Below are 18,302 nucleotides of genomic sequence, written 5' to 3'. Positions count from 1 at the left end.
CACTTAGGAGAGTACCTAGAATATAGCATCTACTAGTGTTGCTGTTTCTTTTAGAATTAGGTGGGAAATCTTTCAAAAACTCAAGTTTATGATCTAGGATAATTTCAACTTTTACTTTATATCATGTTGCTAAGAATAAAAAAAATGTGTAAGTTTTAGAGAACAATGAATGAAAACATATATTTAATAGAGGAATCTTGCAGTGGAATGACTGCTATTAATTTGGCCTTTCAAATTAAAGAGGTTTAAAGAGCCTTTATGTTATTCACGCCCTTAAACAAAATCAAACAAACAAGCTGAGATGAGGCTTTGAGAACCTTCTCATTTGGACACCCAATCACAGATTCACAAGCAAGGTATGTTTTTCTACTTAACTGGTGGGAGAGCAGGCTCAAAAAACAAAAACAAAAAAGAAAATGCTCTAGGGATGTTCTATAAGAGAAAAGAAACAACAAAAAACTTTTACCAACCTGTGGGAGACCGTGATCAGGACAATCATACTTAAATGAGAAATCTGTTGCTAGGATTCCAATGTCTCAAAAATCTGCAGGACAACAGGGGACTGATGAAGTAGGCTTGGCAAAAAGAATCACAGCCCATGAGGATCACGACAATACATTATGCTAAGAAACCCAGTTCAGGACTATGAAAAAACCTGCAGATGTTTTATTAGCTATCATCTATCCCCCAAATAACACAATCATGAAAGACAAGGCTTTTGTCTGGTGAAGGAATGGCCAAAGTATATAATTTGCTCACAGCCTGCTTTTTAAATGTTTTATTTTAGTCAAGGTTTAAATGGTCCAATGGCCCATTAGAACCCGGAATTCATTTCGGTTTACACTTTCTTTGTTTCTTTTGGAGCTTGGCTTTGCCTCTGTATAGAAAGCAGCAAGCTGCCCAAAAGTGCAACAACAATTCTTGAACCTTCTGGCCCAGGTTGTAAGGCCCCCACCCCAGGGGATCAGGAGTGATGAACTGGGTCAGGTGCCAGGAAGCAGCAAGCTGCAGTTCCTTTGAAGTTTTCCTAAATTAACTTTGTTATAGCAGCTGAGGTGGTCACAACTTGGCATTTGAAGGCATTGGGACCGTCTCCAAAGGCAGCCCAAGGGGAAATGCCCTACGGTGACCCTTGGAATCTCAGCTGCCACTCTGGTCTTGGCAAATCATGAAGATGGAATTAACACTGGATTATGTCTACTTCTTTTTCTGCATCTCCCTTATACATAATAACCCCTCACAACCCCGTGCAAGCAGTCAGGCTTCTTACGTGGCCAGCTGGCTGTCCAAGGAAGGCCAGGGAAATGCTTCATTATTTCAACACAAGTTTGTCTTTCCTAAAGTATCCCTATGCTCCAAAATAACTTCTCAGTTCTACAGCCATTTAAAATTCCCATTCCTGCACTGATAGGAGCTGGTGTGCTACGAGCAAAACAATCTGATTCAAAAGCTTCATGCTAAGTTGGAAATTAAGTAAACGGTCTCTGTTTTAAAATGGGAGGGATAACCCAATTATCCCAAATGAATATATAATAAACAGAATGTGTAGAAGAAAATAATTATGTAAGGGGGAGGCATCCAGCAGAGGACAGAGGTATCCTTGTGACTCCAAGAAAACCAGGATGGACATGCCATCACTTGGTGGAGACAGCTACACATGACCTGAGCATTCTAGAATATAATATGAAGAAGAGAGAAATCCTAACACATGGGAGAGCAAAACTTATCATGTCATTGTTTTGGGTTTTTTTTCACCTACTCAGTTCCTTTTGTCTTCATTAATTTAGCATGTAATGGACAGTGGTTAAGGGAAAAGATTCAGAACCCAGTGAAGAGGGTCTCAAATTCCCATTCTACCACTTCCTAAATGCAAGGTCTTTGAACTATAAAATGGGGATAATGTGAGCCTCATTAAACAATTATTAGAATTAAATCTAACTATGTGAAGTGTGCCTGACACATGAATGTGCCTAAGATGTGGGAGATGATGATGATGACGATGACAGTGATGATGACAATAATTAACAGTTATAGGGCACCTGCTATGTGTAGTCCCAGGTGCTGGAAACGGCATATATTTCTCATCACAGGTAACATAAAATTAAGCAGAAGAGACAGACATGCACTGAGTATTTATACTATGTGATGGTGCCATACATTTGATTTGGGTTCAAGGCGCAGGATAATGTGATGGCCAATGACATGGGTTCTTCAGTTGGACTGCCTGGTCCAAATCTTGGCTCCACTCCTTGAAAACCATGTTATTTGGAACAAGTCACTTAGCCCCTTAATGCCTCAGTTTCCTCAACTATAAAACGGGGATGTAAGAGAACTTATCTCATTGGGTTGTTACGAAGACTGAAGGAATCAGTACATGTAAAGTACCTAGAACAGTGCACAGGCTATGGCAAGTGCTCCACACCTGAATGTTACTTGTTATATACATCCCATATAATCACATATACACAGACAAAATCAAGGAAACCCTATATGAAAATCCTGAAAGTAAAAATTATTTTTAATTTTTATCGAAGAAATAACCATGGTTTCTTACTCATAACCAGAATGACTTCAATTAGCAAATACAAGCAAGTTCTTAGTGCTTTGGAATTATATTGTCAAGACTATGAAATCTTGATCCTATTCCAACAGAAAAAAATCATACACAATCTGTGATAACAACATACCAATTACTTTTTTAATTTAATGACTCATACTTTTTTTACAATATAAATTAACTGCCCTGATAAGGCTACTACCCTATGAACTTGAGCTGGCTATTTATGGAAGCAATTTAATAATTGAAATAAAAATGTAAGCCTGGAAGAAAAGAAGCATAGCTTTATAAAATCTTATTTAAAAAGTTACTTATTATACCTTGAAGAAACTTACATTTTCAGATTTTATCTTTCTTAAAAAAAAGAAAACTGTGAACAGACTTTCAGAGTAAACTGCAGCAGTGAATAACGGGGATGTAATATATAAGGTGGAGAGGGCAGTTCTGGGCATCTTCTGTCCCTCCTTATAATTCCACATACCCGGTTTGTTTCATACCTTCCATTCACAGTGGGCCCATTTAATTATGACATGCAATTTCTTTTTCCGATCAGTGGGAAACAGAATTTCCTACTAATGTAGGTACCTGCTGCAGTCTATCAAGACATAACCAGAGATTTAACCTCTGTGTGGTTCTTGCAACTGCATAATGAAAGTGGCGATGTAGACACCTTCTTTTGTCTCCCTAATGAGGGAAGGAGGAGGATTATGAAGGTTAGTAGAATTCAAAGGCCCTGCAACTTAATCTCACTGTGATTCCCTGGCTATTATTCCATGAGGTCAGGATGAAATTTAATCAGTATTCCATTACAGGCAAGCCATGGCCGAGCCATGGGATTGGTGTAAACTCTTAGAGAATTTTATAGAAGTCTTGTACAAAAACTCATGCGGGGCGGGTTGGGGGAAGCTCCTGGGTGGCTCAGTCAGTTGCGTGTCCACCTCTTGATTTCAGCTCAGGTCATGATCTCATTGTTCATGGGTTGGAGCCCCACGTCAGACTCCATGCTAACTGTGCGGAGCCTGCTTGGGATTGTCTCTCTCCCTCTCTCTCTGCCCCTCTCCTGCTCACACAAACTCTCTCAAAATTAAAAATTAAAAAAAAAAAACTTATGTGGGGAGCAAGCATTGGCAAGAAGTCACAGAGACCAGTGATGTCTCAAACCTCTTCCCATGTGGCTTCCCTGTGCTAGGCCTCCCCGTGGACCCTACAAGCAGCTCTTCCATTGTCCACACTGCTCTAGGTGCCTGGCCAGCCAAGCCCAATCCTTCTAAGGACTTAAATTGTAAAACCTTTTTTCAAAAACCACATATGCACCCACGTTTCTGGCTGCTAACCAATTGCTTACGAGCAGAGGAAAAAGGCACAAGGAACAAGTGTACCCCTCACCCTTGGGTGACTCAGCAGGTGACTTTCTGGAGAAAAGAGGCAAGTAAAATGTCTTTTATGATTCTTTTTATACAAAGATTCTTCTCACTGCAGTTTGGCTAGACAGAGAAAATTGAATCTATTTAATTTAATGACCTATTAAAAATTGTGTGAGCATGGTCTCGGAGATAAAAGGACAAATCAGGATGAGCATCTCACCAGGGAACACTTGTAGGGATGCCTGCAGTGCTATGCTTTATGCTTTTGACCATCACATCATCACATGTCCGTGAAACACAGGTAACCTAGTTCCTTGGTGATGTCAAGTCATTCAATATGAAATATTGCTTCCTCGAACCTATTGGACCTGAGAGAACTCCAAACTGGAAGTGATTAATAGTGAAGAAGACACATATTTGTTTGTTAATGACTCATGCAGCGAGGCCAAAGCTAGATCAAAAAAAAAAAAAAAAAAAGGAAAGAACTTCCAAAAAGAAAGTAGTGGCAAAGTCAAATGAGACAGGTGAGACCCAGGTGTCTGTTGGCCATGGGACTTGAACAAGCAAAACCTGAGCCCCTCTGAGAAGGAGCAGCACTTAAAGATAGGTCAGTGGTAGAAAATGGAAGGCTGGCCCAGACCAAAAGAAGAAGGTTAGAGACAGCAGGACCTAGGAATGGGCCAGACCCAGGCAACAAGGCCAGGTTGGGAGTTCCCATCAAGAATCATGGGTACACAGAGTTTGAGATGAGGCAGGGGGAAGTACGCAGGATGCAGGGTAGAGCCAGAAGATGGACACATCAGGGTTTTAAAGGCCGCAGGAAGGGAAACCCCAGTGAGTGCACTAGGGACCCAGATGCCTGGCTCTGGCCTTAGGAAAAAGAAGAAGGGCAAGACAGGAGCCTCAGAAATTCTCAGATTGGTGTGTATAAAAACTGGACCTAGGAACGAGGCGGAGCCTTACAGCAGACACCAAGAAGGAATTAGCTACCGGGTCTAAGGTATAATTCAGAGCAAGGATAGCTACAAGATGCGTGTGATGCTGAGTCACAGAAGGAATGACCCCAAACTCTCTTAATTCCCCTTTGACACTTTCAACCTTGACACCGATGACTCTGAACCTTGGACAAGTTACTTAACCTCTCTGATCCTCGGTTTCCCCATCTATAAATAGGTAATAGAACCTATCCCATAGACCTGGGGAGAAGTTTAAATAAAACAATGTGGGCAAACCGTATCAGCATGGCATCTAGCACATGGCAGATCAAATATTCTTACTTTCCTTGACACTACTAGTCTTTCCACTTTATTCCCACTAAACTCTAAGTTTCTTAAAGATAAGTCCAAGCCTTATTCATTCCCCTGCGTATCTTGCCTAGTTCTGCCCCAATGCCAGGGACACATAGGCCCATATCTTCCATGGTTATCCAAGCGGCAGCAAATGGACAGTGAAAGAATGGTCCAGTGGTCGTGGAATATAAAAGTGATTGTCTATCCCGGAAGACCTAGCCTCGCCTTACTCACTGGAAATCAAACAAATACACGCTTACGTCTACATGCCTTTTTAGCATCACCTTTCTGGAAAAGTCCTGTATTTTAGTACTGGGTGTATACGTCTCAAACTACATCTATGTCCATAAAAAGCCAGAAATCCAGAGTGGGGAAGCACTTTTTCTGTCTTTCTCTATGGGGTTTTCAAGGCAGGATCACACTGCCCCAGAGCACCAGCAGCCATTTCTTGGGGGCCGGTAGGGGAGTAAGGGAGGTGCTTCTGGGATGAGGGATAAGTTTTTTATCTTGATTACAGAGATGCTTTTTTAAGTATAAATATATATGTCAAAACTTACCAAATTGTACAATTTCAATATGCACGGCTTGTTGTGTGTCAATGATACCTCAATAAAGCTGTTGTAAAAATTTAAAGGTTGGAAGTCATCGAAAAGTCCAGATATTATAAATTAGTTTTGAAAATTATTCAGGGCTTTGGATCAAGTCAACACATCAAACAACTACTCAGTGTTTTCTGCTGATGAAAATTTTTCTGGTAAATAAATTTAAAGATTTCTCAGTATTCAGTTGAACTTTCTATTTATAGACTGTCAGATGAGATTTTTTTCTAATCATAATAAACAATAATAGTAGCTGGAATTAAATCACTCACTATTGTCTGGAATGACCTATACATTTTAATGTGTTGTGCCATTTAGTCCTCAGTACAAACCTATGAGGGAAACAGAACATCATCCTGATTTACAGAGAAGAGCCCTTAGAACTAAGATCACAAACCAAGTAAGATGTGAAACTGGCATTTCGAACCAGCAATCCGAGTCCAGAACTTATGCTTTTAGTCACAAAGCTATGCTGCCTCCTGATTTGACCTTGAGGGAAATCCTTCTTCCACTGAAGACTGCTAATCAAGGGACTCTGTCTTCCCCTGTCCTAAGTCCTATTTTTTTCTGAGTTTGATTTGTCAACTTTCAGAAAAGAAAATATTTCACAGTCAAGTTGGATGTAGTTCAGAAAGGAAAAATTCATTTAAAAATCAACTAATGTAATTCATCATATTCCTCATATTAACAGAGTACAGGACAATATTCATATGATCACTCAATAGATACAGAAAAAACATTTGATAAAATGCATTTTAATTAATAACATATTAATATTATAACAATAAATTAGTTAATTAAATTTTATATTAACTAATGACCTTAAAATTAACTGTAACCCTACTTTAACCTAATTTTTTTTAAGTATCTACAAACACCTGTAGATAAACATCATTCTTAATGATAAAATGTTAAAAGCTGTCCCTCTGAGATCAGAAATGAAAAAAGAATGCCCACCATCACCTTCTATTCACATTATTTTTAAAGGTCATAGTCTGTGCAATAAGGCAAGAAAAAAAGACTAAAGTTATAATGTCAGTAAAAAGAAAGTAAAACATCACTAGTCATACATGCTATGATTGAACAGTTGGAAAATTCAGAAGAATCTATGGACAAAATTATTATAATTAATAAGCTAAATTAGCAAATTTGCTGGACAAAAGGACAATATGCAAAAATCTATTGTATTTCTATGTAGCATCAACAGAAATTAAAATATTTTTTAAAATATCTTTGACAATAACAAAGGTATCAACTCTCTAGGAACAATTGGAATAAAAGATTTGTAAGTCTTCTACCCAGGAAATTATCCAACTTGTAAAAAAATAAAGAGAAATTAAGTGAGGCTTAAATAAATGGAGGGATATATCATGTTCATGGATTAGAAGACCCAATATTATAAATTCTTTTTCTGCCTAAGTGAGTCAAAGTTGGCTTGAGCTCATTACATCCCAAGTACCCTGACTGGTCCAGAGGTTTTGAATTGATGGTGTCCCTCCCCCATACATCCAATTTCCTTCTCTCAATCAGATAGGCCCTGTGATTTTCCACCTCTTCATTTTTACTCTTTTTCTTCTCTTTCTGCCCAAATCCACTCCTCAAACACAATTCCACTTTTTAATAAGTTCTTCCTTTTGCAACTCAATTTAACTTCCTTTCACTTGCCCTGAGTTCTATAATTTTTGACATATAATTAGTCTTAATAATGTTTAAAAATTCTTATAGCATCTGCTATGTAAATATTTGTTATTCAACTTTTCACAACTCATATCCCCAACTAGAATGCTAACTCCAAGAAAAAAAAATACTCAGACCTTATATTTCTTTGCTTCACTTTTGCATAATGCCTTCCACATAGGAAATACTCAATACACATGTACAACTGAGATTTGTTTTATATGCAATATGTGGCTACAATTAGTGGATAAGAGCTAGACAACACATTGCTTCCAACACAAGTAGATGCAATAGCCCAATATCTTAGAAACCTAAGATTTATATGGCTTTTTCTCTATTAATTTGAACAGTATGACAAACAATCATCTTGGGAGCCTTACCAATTCCTAAGAATTTACCCAGAAAACTAAGAATTGGAGACTTTACCCAGAAACTCTATAGCCCCAAATCAAAGAACATAGCTGTAAAATTTCCTGGAAAAGCAAACAAAAACTCAAGACTCTATTAAATCGATTCTGTGTTCATGGAGTTTTACAATACTAGAGGGACACAATTAAACATACCACCCCCACATGACCTCAAAACACATGAATGGCTGTTCAGCAAACACAAAAGTTAAAGCCCCAATCAACAAAACTACTTAGAATGGACCAATTGCCCTAAGGGGAGAAAAACATGGATTTAATGAGTTGTCATGGAGAAGAGTCTGCAATTCCTTGATCTGAGGCCAGAGGTGGGAGAATTATAATAAATCTATGGCAGAAAAGCCCTCCATTGAATCACACATGAAATGAAAGGTCTTATCTTTCTAAATCCTTCACACTGAATATGAAATATGAGGCAAAATGCATAGAATCACAGCAAATGAGTTCCCTAATCTCATTTTGCTGACACTATAGGATAAAATACTTACGATCCAAGAACTTAGCTCTTAAAATGACTAAACAAAAGAATATTTCCTAGGTTACTTGATATTCCTAGAAGATGAATTATGAAAACAGATTCATACATTTGTTCTAGGTGTTATAATCTGTAATAAGTCTGGATTTAAATCTGGAAATGAGAAAAAGCAGGGACAGGGACCAGGATGGACCCAGGACAAACACTGTTGCTGCTAACACCAAGCAGATTTTTTCTGCCTCACAAACATCTGTCTGAAGGGTGGAGTGAGCTTAGCCGCAAACACTTGCAATCATTCCTTTTGGCAAATAGTAGCTCAAGGAAGATACAAGATGTTCTTCATCCTATATAGTTTCTCAAACAGAACTTAAGTGTGTGGGTGTGGGTGTGGGTGTGGGTGTGGGTGTCTATCTTTTGTTGCCAGTATTATCTGGTGATCCTTGGTTCTCCAAGAACATTTCTGTGTGTGAACCTCTAGAGTAATCAGGTGGGAACCTAGTCATCTCATTGAGAGACCATTAACTGCCAGTTTCTGAGGGTCCTCTCTCTTGGACTGGTTAGTTCTTTTTCTCAGAGACCACTCCAACTCCTGCCTGGATGATACAAGCCTTGCTGTATTGAGCAAGTATTGAGGTGGTAGGTGCTGGGGGGCCTCCAATTCAGCGTGACAGCCTTTACTCAATCTCTCTACTTTCAAGAAGACATTTACCACTTTCCACTGAACTATAGAGGATTCTGAAATCAGGAGGTATCTGTGGCTCTGGTTGATCCTTTTAAAGACTTTCAGAAGCAGCTCGGTGGCTCAGTCGGTCGCACACCCAACTCTTGGTTTCAGCTGTCATGATCTCACGGTTCATGAGTTTGAGCCCCACATCAGGCTCCGTGCTGACAGGGCAGGGCCTGCTTGGGATTCTCTCTCTCCCTCTCTCACTACCCCTCCCCTGCTTGCAAGCCTGCTTGCTTGCTCTCTCTCTCTCACTCCATCTCTCTCTCAAAGTAAATAAACTTTAAAAGAAAAGACTTTCAACCAATTCTTCTATTTTCAGTTGCATCCCAACCTTAGCCTTGGGAGGCAACCATTGCCTCTAAATGCCAAGCCTCTCTGGAGTTCCATAGCTTCATGGAATTGCTTTTCAATGGCTCTCCCTACCCCACGGGCCTCGGTTTCACCTGAACTGGTCTGCTTAGTTGGTTACCAGTCACCCATCAGCTTTCCACATTCTAGAATTTCACAGATCACTCCAGTATGCTGCCGTCTCCAACTCCAGTATATTTCTATCTCAGTAGTTCTGGGACGAGTCTGCTTTATTTTTTCTGGGGCTCCCTTCTAATTCTTTTCCCTACTGGTGAATTAAGAAAGGAAGAAAAATTTACAAAACAAAATTTAGCTAGAACTCTGAGGGAAGGTTAGCCACATAGCAGTCTGCTTGCCAATCAAGTTTTCACCTGAAAGTGAGCTTTATAAACAGTGTGAAAACAAATTTGAGAACATTTCCACGTAAACTTACTCAAAGCATTCCGTTTTGGACTCCCCAGTGAAAAGGCAGTGCACTGACCCTGGCTCTTCCCTGACCCCTCCACCCTCTCCCTTGCCGGGCTCCAAGCACACTGCCTCCTGGGAGGAATGCTTCTACCCCAAGGCATAGAGCACTGACCCTTCCCTCTGCCAGGAAATTCCTTCCCCGAGTGTCCAGTGTCTCACTTCACCTCATTCATGTCTCTGCTCAACTGCCCCCCTTCTGAGTGAGGTTTGCCTTAGCCATCCAGCTCCATCCTCCCTCCACACTGGCACAGCCCCTCCACCTTTCCGTGCTCTACCTTTGCTCTTTGCTGGAGCACCTGTCATCTACGGGAATGACATCTGTCCCTGCTCGTTAAGCTTACTGTTTGCTGGAGTACGGACGCCTCGGCTTTGCAGATGAAGGCAGAGCTTGCTGAAAGAGAGGTCGCAGAGGGAGGGATGAAGAACCAGCAAGATGAGTTCTTTTCTTCTTTCCCTGACTCTTCCTGATTCAGGCTGTTTCTGGGAATCCCAGAGATGGTGAGGAAGGGAACAAGAGGGGAGTAAAATAATAAGATGATAAAAAGAGGAAGAACTGCAAAGGACACTCATCTGAAAAGAGGCGGAAGGAAGTTTAAACCTTCTAGCAAAACGGTGAGCAGCATCCCACCCTCCTCAGCTCCTCGTTTCTCTTGCTGGAGTGGAAACTAACGGAAAGATATTTTTAAGGCCCAATAAAACAGCATGATTTAAACAAACACTACTAATTATCAGCAAGCACCAAGGACTTCCTTGGGGCACCATCACCTGTTTTGCAGTCATTTATTTAGGTAGTAAAACCACTCCATCACCTCCGCATTCAGCCCCTTGGCAAGGACAGATGTGAATTTTTTTCTCCCAGTCCTCGTATAATTTTTCTCACTTGTATAATATTTCAATAACAGGTAGAAATGCAGAAATCCATTGCATGCTTAAAAAATGAGAAGCCTAAAAAAATACTCAATTCTTTGGTCACCCAAAATAACTTTTTAATTATTTTTGATTAGTTTTTAATTATTTTAAAATATTTTTAATTAGTTTACCAATCCACCTAGAGTACTTATTCAGTGCTACTCTCTGTGCTAGGTACTAAGATAACAAGATGTGACTCTTCATTGTAATTCCCCATGCAGTGTTTCTCATCCTTCGTATAAATAGATGAATCTCCTGCTCCCCCTCCAGATAGAACCCTTGGGGCAGAATTGGCTTCCTTAGTACAACTTCTTATTACTGATACACAGAAGAGAATGTGTATCTTTCATATATTCTCACCAACCAACAAGATATTTTTATTCAATTCCAATTTCTTATTTCACATTAAGAAAACACTAGATTTTCTTTGTTTTCCAAATATAAAATATTGAAAATTTTTGTTAAAATGTTTTATAACAGTCGTTCATTCATCAAATGTCCAGACTGCTCCTAGATACCAGCTAAGTGTTAGGTTAAAATGGTGAATAATAAAGAAAATGTTGTCTTAAATTGCATACATAATATGAACAAAGATTTCCTCCCTATGTCCTACCATCTTTCCTCTTGAAAATCAAAGATCCAGGGAAATAACAGAAGCCCATGAGGAACTATTGTATATATAATTTTCCAAGACATTATTATTCCCATTTCATTTAAAAAATCAACTTTAGGGGCGCCTGGGTGGCGCAGTCGGTTAAGCGTCCGACTTCAGCCAGGTCACGATCTCGCGGTCCCCGAGTTCGAGCCCCGCGTCGGGCTCTGGGCTGATGGCTCAGAGCCTGGAGCCTGTTTCCGATTCTGTGTCTCCCTCTCTCTCTGCCCCTCCCCCGGTTCATGCTCTGTCTCTCTCTGTCCCAAAAAGAAATAAACGTTGAAAAAATAAATAAATAAATAAATAAATAAATAAATCAACTTTATTGGGGCACCTGGGTGGCTCAGTTGGTTTAAGCATTTGACTTCATCTTAGGTGATGATCTCGCCGTTCCAGAGTTCGAGCCCCACGTTGGACTCTGTGCTGCCAGCTCAGAGCCTGGAGCCTGTTTCAAATTCTGTGTCTCCCTCTCTCTTTCTGCCCCTCCCCTGCTCACACTCTGTCTCTCTCTCTCTCTCTCTCTCAAAAATAAAGAAACATTAAAAACATTTTCAATAAATAAAATAAACTTTATTAACTTCCTACTATTATAAAAATAATACAAGATCACTATAGAAAAGTTGGAGAATACGGAAAGTGGAAGAAACAGAAATAAATCATTCATAATCCTACCACCAGGGCCAGCTAATGTTAATGGTTTGATATATCTTCTTCCAGTTTTATTCCTCTTACTGGATTACTTTTACTCTAAACGGAAACATAACAAGAAAGATACAAGACCAATATGAAGAAGAAGATTAACCCTATGGAAGAATCTAACACAAAGTCTAAACAACTGTAAAGACACAAAGCTGTCAAACCACTGAAAATTAGAACATACATGTAAGTTAATTACAATCATAAATCCAATATGCTTTCCTCTTATTTGATTTTTTAATAAAATTTCTTTAGTTTTCATATGGAAGTCTAGATGTTGTAAACTAGACCAAAACTAGGAAGAAGAAGGAGAGGCATCAACTTGACAAACGTTAAAATATACTCCACAGCTATTATAAGCAAAGCAATATGTCCAGGCCTGAAACTATAAAAATAGAACAGTGGACTAGAGAAAAGAATTTAAAAAACAGACACTAGTAGTATATGGAGAAATTTAACTTACTAGAGAAAAGATAGATGATTAAATGCATAATGCTTAAACAATTGGCTATCCATCTAGGAGGCGATACAGTAGGACCCTCTACCTTTGCATAAAAGCAAATTCCAGATGGAAAAAAATATTGAAATGTTCAAAAGAGGAAAAAAATACTAATTAGAATTTAAATTAGAAGAAAATTTAAGAAAATTGATGGGAAGACCTTTTAATGTAAGTCAGGAGACCCAGATTTTGTAAAGGAACAGAGATAGATGTGATATCACAAGACTATCTTTTTTAATTTTGTGGCAGAAAATTACAAAAATAAAATCAAAGAACAAATTGTTGGCGGTAAAAGATATAGCAACTAACGTGACAAAAATAATCTATAATATTCAAAGAGATTTTACAAATTAATAAGGAAAAAGCAACTATATTAGGAAAAGTGGGCCAAGGATACTTACAGGTAATTAACAGATAAGGAAATCCAGAGGAACAATAATAATATGAACAGACACTCAATCTCATTGAAAGTTAAGAAAATTAAAATTAAATTAATAGTGCAAGTTACTCATCAGATTAGCAAAAATTATAAAGTGAACAAATAGAAGCCCTAGTGAAGATGTGAGGAAAATAATATTCTTCAACATTGCTGCTGGTGGGAATGTGACTTGCTATATTTTTAGAGAATAATATGGGAAAACCCATTAAAACTTAAAAATACACATACCCTTTGAACCAGCAACTCTATTTCTGGAAATTAAACCATAAAAATAAAACCACCAATAGCTAAGAATATGTGTCTACAAATATTTGTAGCGACAGCACTTTTTTACGTGTTGAAAACTTTTTTCACAACAGAATGCCTACTGTTAGCAGAATACTTGAATAAATTGTAGCAAATTCGTACCTCACACAACTACTGAAAAGAAGAAAATAGATCTATCTTTTTCAGTCTCCAAGATGTATTTCAAAGTGAGAAAACCAAGATACAGAGTAATACACACAAACACACACACACACACACACACACACACACACACACACACAAATATACTGTGTATATAACCTGATAGCACATTTTAAGATAAGTAAGGTCCACTCCCCTGGATAGGGGTATATGTGTCTGTATCAGGTTGTGTGAGCCCAGCGAAAGAGGTAGAGGACACACATCAAACAGTGTTCATTGATTTCTCTAAAGGTGTACAGGCAAGGCAAAAAGAAGGAAGGAGAAGGAAGAAAGACAAACGCTATAGCATAATAGAAACTATGCATAGTGCGATAACAAAAAAAAAGTACAAAAAATTCTATCCATTATATTAATGGAAATAATAACAGAATAAGTTCATGGACAAGGACCACAGGTGACCTGGCCCAAAATAGTGATTTCCAGATGGAATTGTAGATAATTTTTGCTTGGAAGCTTTAAAGAGGGTTTTTGCAATATAGTTATGTTTTAAAAGGAAAGAGAAGAACCCAAAACCAGCAGAAGACAGAAAATAACAAATATTAGAGCAGAAATTGGTGCTATCAAAACCAAAAAAACAAAACAAAACAGTAGAACAGATTAAGAAAACCAGAAGCTGGTTCTTTGAAAGAATTAACAAAATTGATAAACCACTAGCCAGTTTGATCAAAAAGAAAAAGGAAAGGACCCAAATAAATAAAATCAAGACTGAAAGAGGAGATTTCACAACCAACACAGCAGAAATAAAAATAATAATAAGAGAATATTATGAGCAATTGTATGCCAATAAAATGGGCAATCTGGAAGAAATGGACAAATTCCTAGAAACATATACACTACCAAAACTGAAACAGGAAGAAACAGAAAATTTGAACAGACCCATAACCAGGAAGGAAATCGAATTAGTAATCAAAAATCTGCCAAAAAACAAGAGTCCAGGGCCACATGGCTTTCCAGGGGAATTCTACCAAACAGTTAAGGAAGAGTTAACACCTATTCTCTTGAAGCTGTTCCAAAAAATGGAAATGGAAGGAAAACTTCCAAACTCTTTCTATGAAGCCAGCATCACCTTGATTCCAAAACCAGACAGAGACCCCACTAAAAAGGAGAACTATAGACCAATTTCCCTGATGAACATGGATGTAAAAATCCTCAACCAGATATTAGCCAACCGGCTCCAACAATACATTAAAAAAAATTACTCACTATGACCAAGTGGGATTTACACCTGGGATGCGGGGCTGGTTCACTATCCACAAAACAACGTGATTCATCACATCAATAAAAGAAAGGACAAGAACCATATGATCCTCTCAATAGATGCAGAGAAAGCATTTGACAAAATACAGCATCCTTTCTTGATACAAACCCTCAAGAAAGTAGGGATAGAAGGAGCATACCTCGAGATCATAAAAGCCATATATGAATGACCCAATGCTAATATCGTCCTCAATGGGGAAAAACTGAGAGCTTTCCCCCCTAAGGTCAGGAACAAAACAGGGATGTCCACTCTCACCACTGTTATTCAACATAGTATTGGAAGTCTTAGCCTCAGCAATCAGACCACAAAGAAATAAAAGGCATCCAAATCAGCCAGGAGGAGGTCAAACTTTCACTCTTTGCAGAGGACATGATACTCTATATGGAAAACCCAAAAGATTCCACCAAAAAACTGCTAGAATTGATTCATGGATTCAGTAAAGTTGCAGAATATACAATCGATGCACAGAAATCGGTTGCGTTCCTATACACCAACAATGAAGCGACAGAAAGAGAAATCAAGGAATCGATCCCATTTACAGTTGCACAAAAAAAACATAAAATACCTAGGAATAAATCCGAACAAACAGGTGAAAAATCTATACACTGAAAACTATAGAAAGCTTATGAAAGAAATTGAAGAAGACACCAAAAACTGGAAAAAGATTCCATGCTCCCGGATAGGAAGAACAAATATTGTTAAAATGTCAATACTACCCAAAGCAATCTACATATTCAATGCAATCCCTATCAAAGTAACACCAGCTTTCTTCACAGAGCTAGAACAAATAATCCTAAAATTTGTATGGAACCAGAAAAGACCCCGAATAGCCAAAACTATCTTGAAAACAACAACAACAACAAGAGGCATCACAATCCCAGACTTCAAGCTATACTACAAAGCTGTAACCATCAAGAGAGTATGGTACTGGCACAAGAACAGACACTCAGATCAATGGAACAGAATAGAGAGCCCAGAAATGGACCCACAAACGTATTGCCAACTAATCTTTGACAAAGCAGGAGAGAATATCCAATGGAATAAAGACAGCCTCTTCAGCAAGTGGTGCTGGGAAAACTGGACAGTCGCATGCAGAAGAATGAACCTGGACCACTTTCTTACATCAGACACAAAAAGAAACTCTAAATGGATGAAGCACCTAAATGTAAGGCAGGAAGCCATCAAAATCCTTGAGGAGAAAGCAGGCAAAAACCTCTTTGATCTTGGCCGCAGCAACTTCTTACTTAACACATCTTCAGAGGCAAGGGAAACAAAAGCAAAAATGAACTAATAGAACCTCATCAAAATAAAAAGCTTCTGCACAGAGAAGGAAATAATCAGCAAAACTAAAAGGCAACCGACAGAATGGGAGAAGATATTTGCAAATGACATATCAGATAAAGGGTTAGTATCCAAAATCTACAAAGAACTTATCAAACTCAACACTCAAAAAACAAATAATCCAGTGAAGAAATGGGCAAAAGACATGAATAGTCACTTCTCCAAAGAAGACATCCAGATGGCCAACTGACACATGAAAAAATGCTCCACATCACTCATCATCAGGGAAACACAAATCAAAACCACCATGAGATACCACCTCACACCTGTCAGAATGGAGAACATTAACAACTCAGGCAACAACAGATGTTGGTGAGTATGCGGAGAAAGAGGATCTCTTGCATTGTTGGTGGGAATGCAAGCTGGTGCAGCCACTCTGGAAAACAGGATGGGGGTTCCTCAAAAAACTAAAAATAGAACTACCCTACGACCCATAAAATTGCACTACTAGGCATTTGTCCACGGGATGCAGGTGTGCTGTTTCGAAGGGACACATGCACCCCTATGTTTATAGCAGCACTATCGACAATAGCCAAAGTATGGAAAGAGCCCAATGTCCATCGATGAATGAATGCATAAAGAAGATATGGTCTATATATATATATACATACATATATATATATATATATATATATACACATACATATATATATATACATATATATATACATACATATATATATATACATATATATATATACATACAATGGAGTATTACTCGGCAATCAAAAAGATTGAAATCTTGCCATTTGTGACTATGTGGATGGAACTGGAGGATATTATGCTAAGTGAAATTATTCAGTCAGAGAAAGACAAAAATCATATGACTTCACTCGTATGAGGACTTTAAGAGACAAAACAGATAAACATAAGGGAAGGGAAACCAAAAAAATATAAAAACAGGAAGGGGGACAAAACAGAAGAGACTCATAAATATGGAGAACAAACTGAGGGTAACTGGAGGGGTTGTGGGAGGGGGGATGGGCTAAATGGGTAAGGGGCACTAAGGAATCTACTCCTGAAATCATTGTTGCACTAGATGCTAACTAATTTGGATGTAAATTTTAAAAAATAAAAAATAAAATTAAAAAAAATTTTTAAAGAATAAAAGTAGAAAGAAATGAGGAGGAAAGCATTGAGAAAAAAAAGGAAAGAGAAGAAATCTGGCAATATTCCCTCAAGAACCTTGAAATTGACTTTGCCCTTGACACTGTATTTCTACTTTTAGGAATTATTTTTAAGGAAGTAAACAGATATGTGGATAACAATGCTTATTAAAACACCTAAGTAATTAAATTATGTTAAATGAATTCTATAAGATACATTATTTCAATTTGCAAAATACACACCTGTGTATATGTGTATACACAGGTGTGTATTTTATACTATGTTATACATATATACTATGTAATATTAGTGAAAACCCAAGGTACACCAAAATTTCAATTTTTAAAATACGTATTTTGTATATATATGTGTATTTTGCACATGGAAATTATGTTGTATTTTTAGTTTTGTTAACATTATATTGTAGAAATTTTTTTCATTTTACTTGATATGCATACATACATATTAAGGAAATGACTATAAGAAAACATACTAAAATATTATTAGTAATTATCTATGACTGGTTAGTATATAGGTGATCTCTCTCTACATCTTTATTCTTTTCTTTTCCAAATTTGTTAAAATTACTATGAAGTCTACATTATGCAAAAGCACAGTAACTATTTCAAAATGGAAGCATAAGAGAGGTAATGGATTCATTTGAAAACAAAAACTGTTCAATTTTAAATGTTCAGAAGCATCATTTCCTCCAAGGCTCCTTCAACTTCAGAAAGCTGGGTGCCGGGGCTCTCATAATGCAAACCTGTGTCTACAGCACAGACAAAAGCTGAAGCACAGAATCCCCTAGACTGACAAATATCCCTTCCGTATCATACAAATCCTCAAGTTTCCAGGATGAATCTCTCAGGTAGTCAGGTGTCAGAGAGGCTACACGGACAGCCTTCCCATGCAAACCAGCAAAGCCGTTTTTTCTATTACCTCTACTGAACAACATTCATAATTTATTTCTTCAGATTTCCAGTTAGCAGATTTCTATAGTTTGG

The 18,302-nt window shown here is 38.0% G+C and overlaps 1 protein-coding gene across 6 annotated transcripts in view; it reads right to left on the bottom strand.

Moving 5' to 3' along the window:
* ESR1 (estrogen receptor 1) overlaps positions 1-18,302 on the bottom strand; it is a 450,613-nt gene that overhangs the window by 366,634 nt on the left and 65,677 nt on the right. Inside the window, exon 1 of one of the 6 annotated variants that reach the window (XM_086708147.1) lies at positions 10,271-10,589. The exons of the other annotated variants lie outside the window; for them this stretch is intronic. The gene's annotated coding sequence lies outside the window, so the exon portion shown is untranslated. Of the gene's footprint in view, positions 1-10,270; positions 10,590-18,302 lie in introns of those variants that run through there. 6 annotated transcript variants of the gene reach the window in all.

The sequence above is a fragment of the Puma concolor genome, chromosome B2 (assembly GCF_028749965.1).
Source record: "Puma concolor isolate L17-30 chromosome B2, mPumCon1.1.hap2, whole genome shotgun sequence".
Classification (NCBI taxonomy): Eukaryota; Metazoa; Chordata; class Mammalia; order Carnivora; family Felidae; genus Puma; species Puma concolor.
This window is presented reverse-complemented; position numbering and strand designations above follow the sequence as displayed.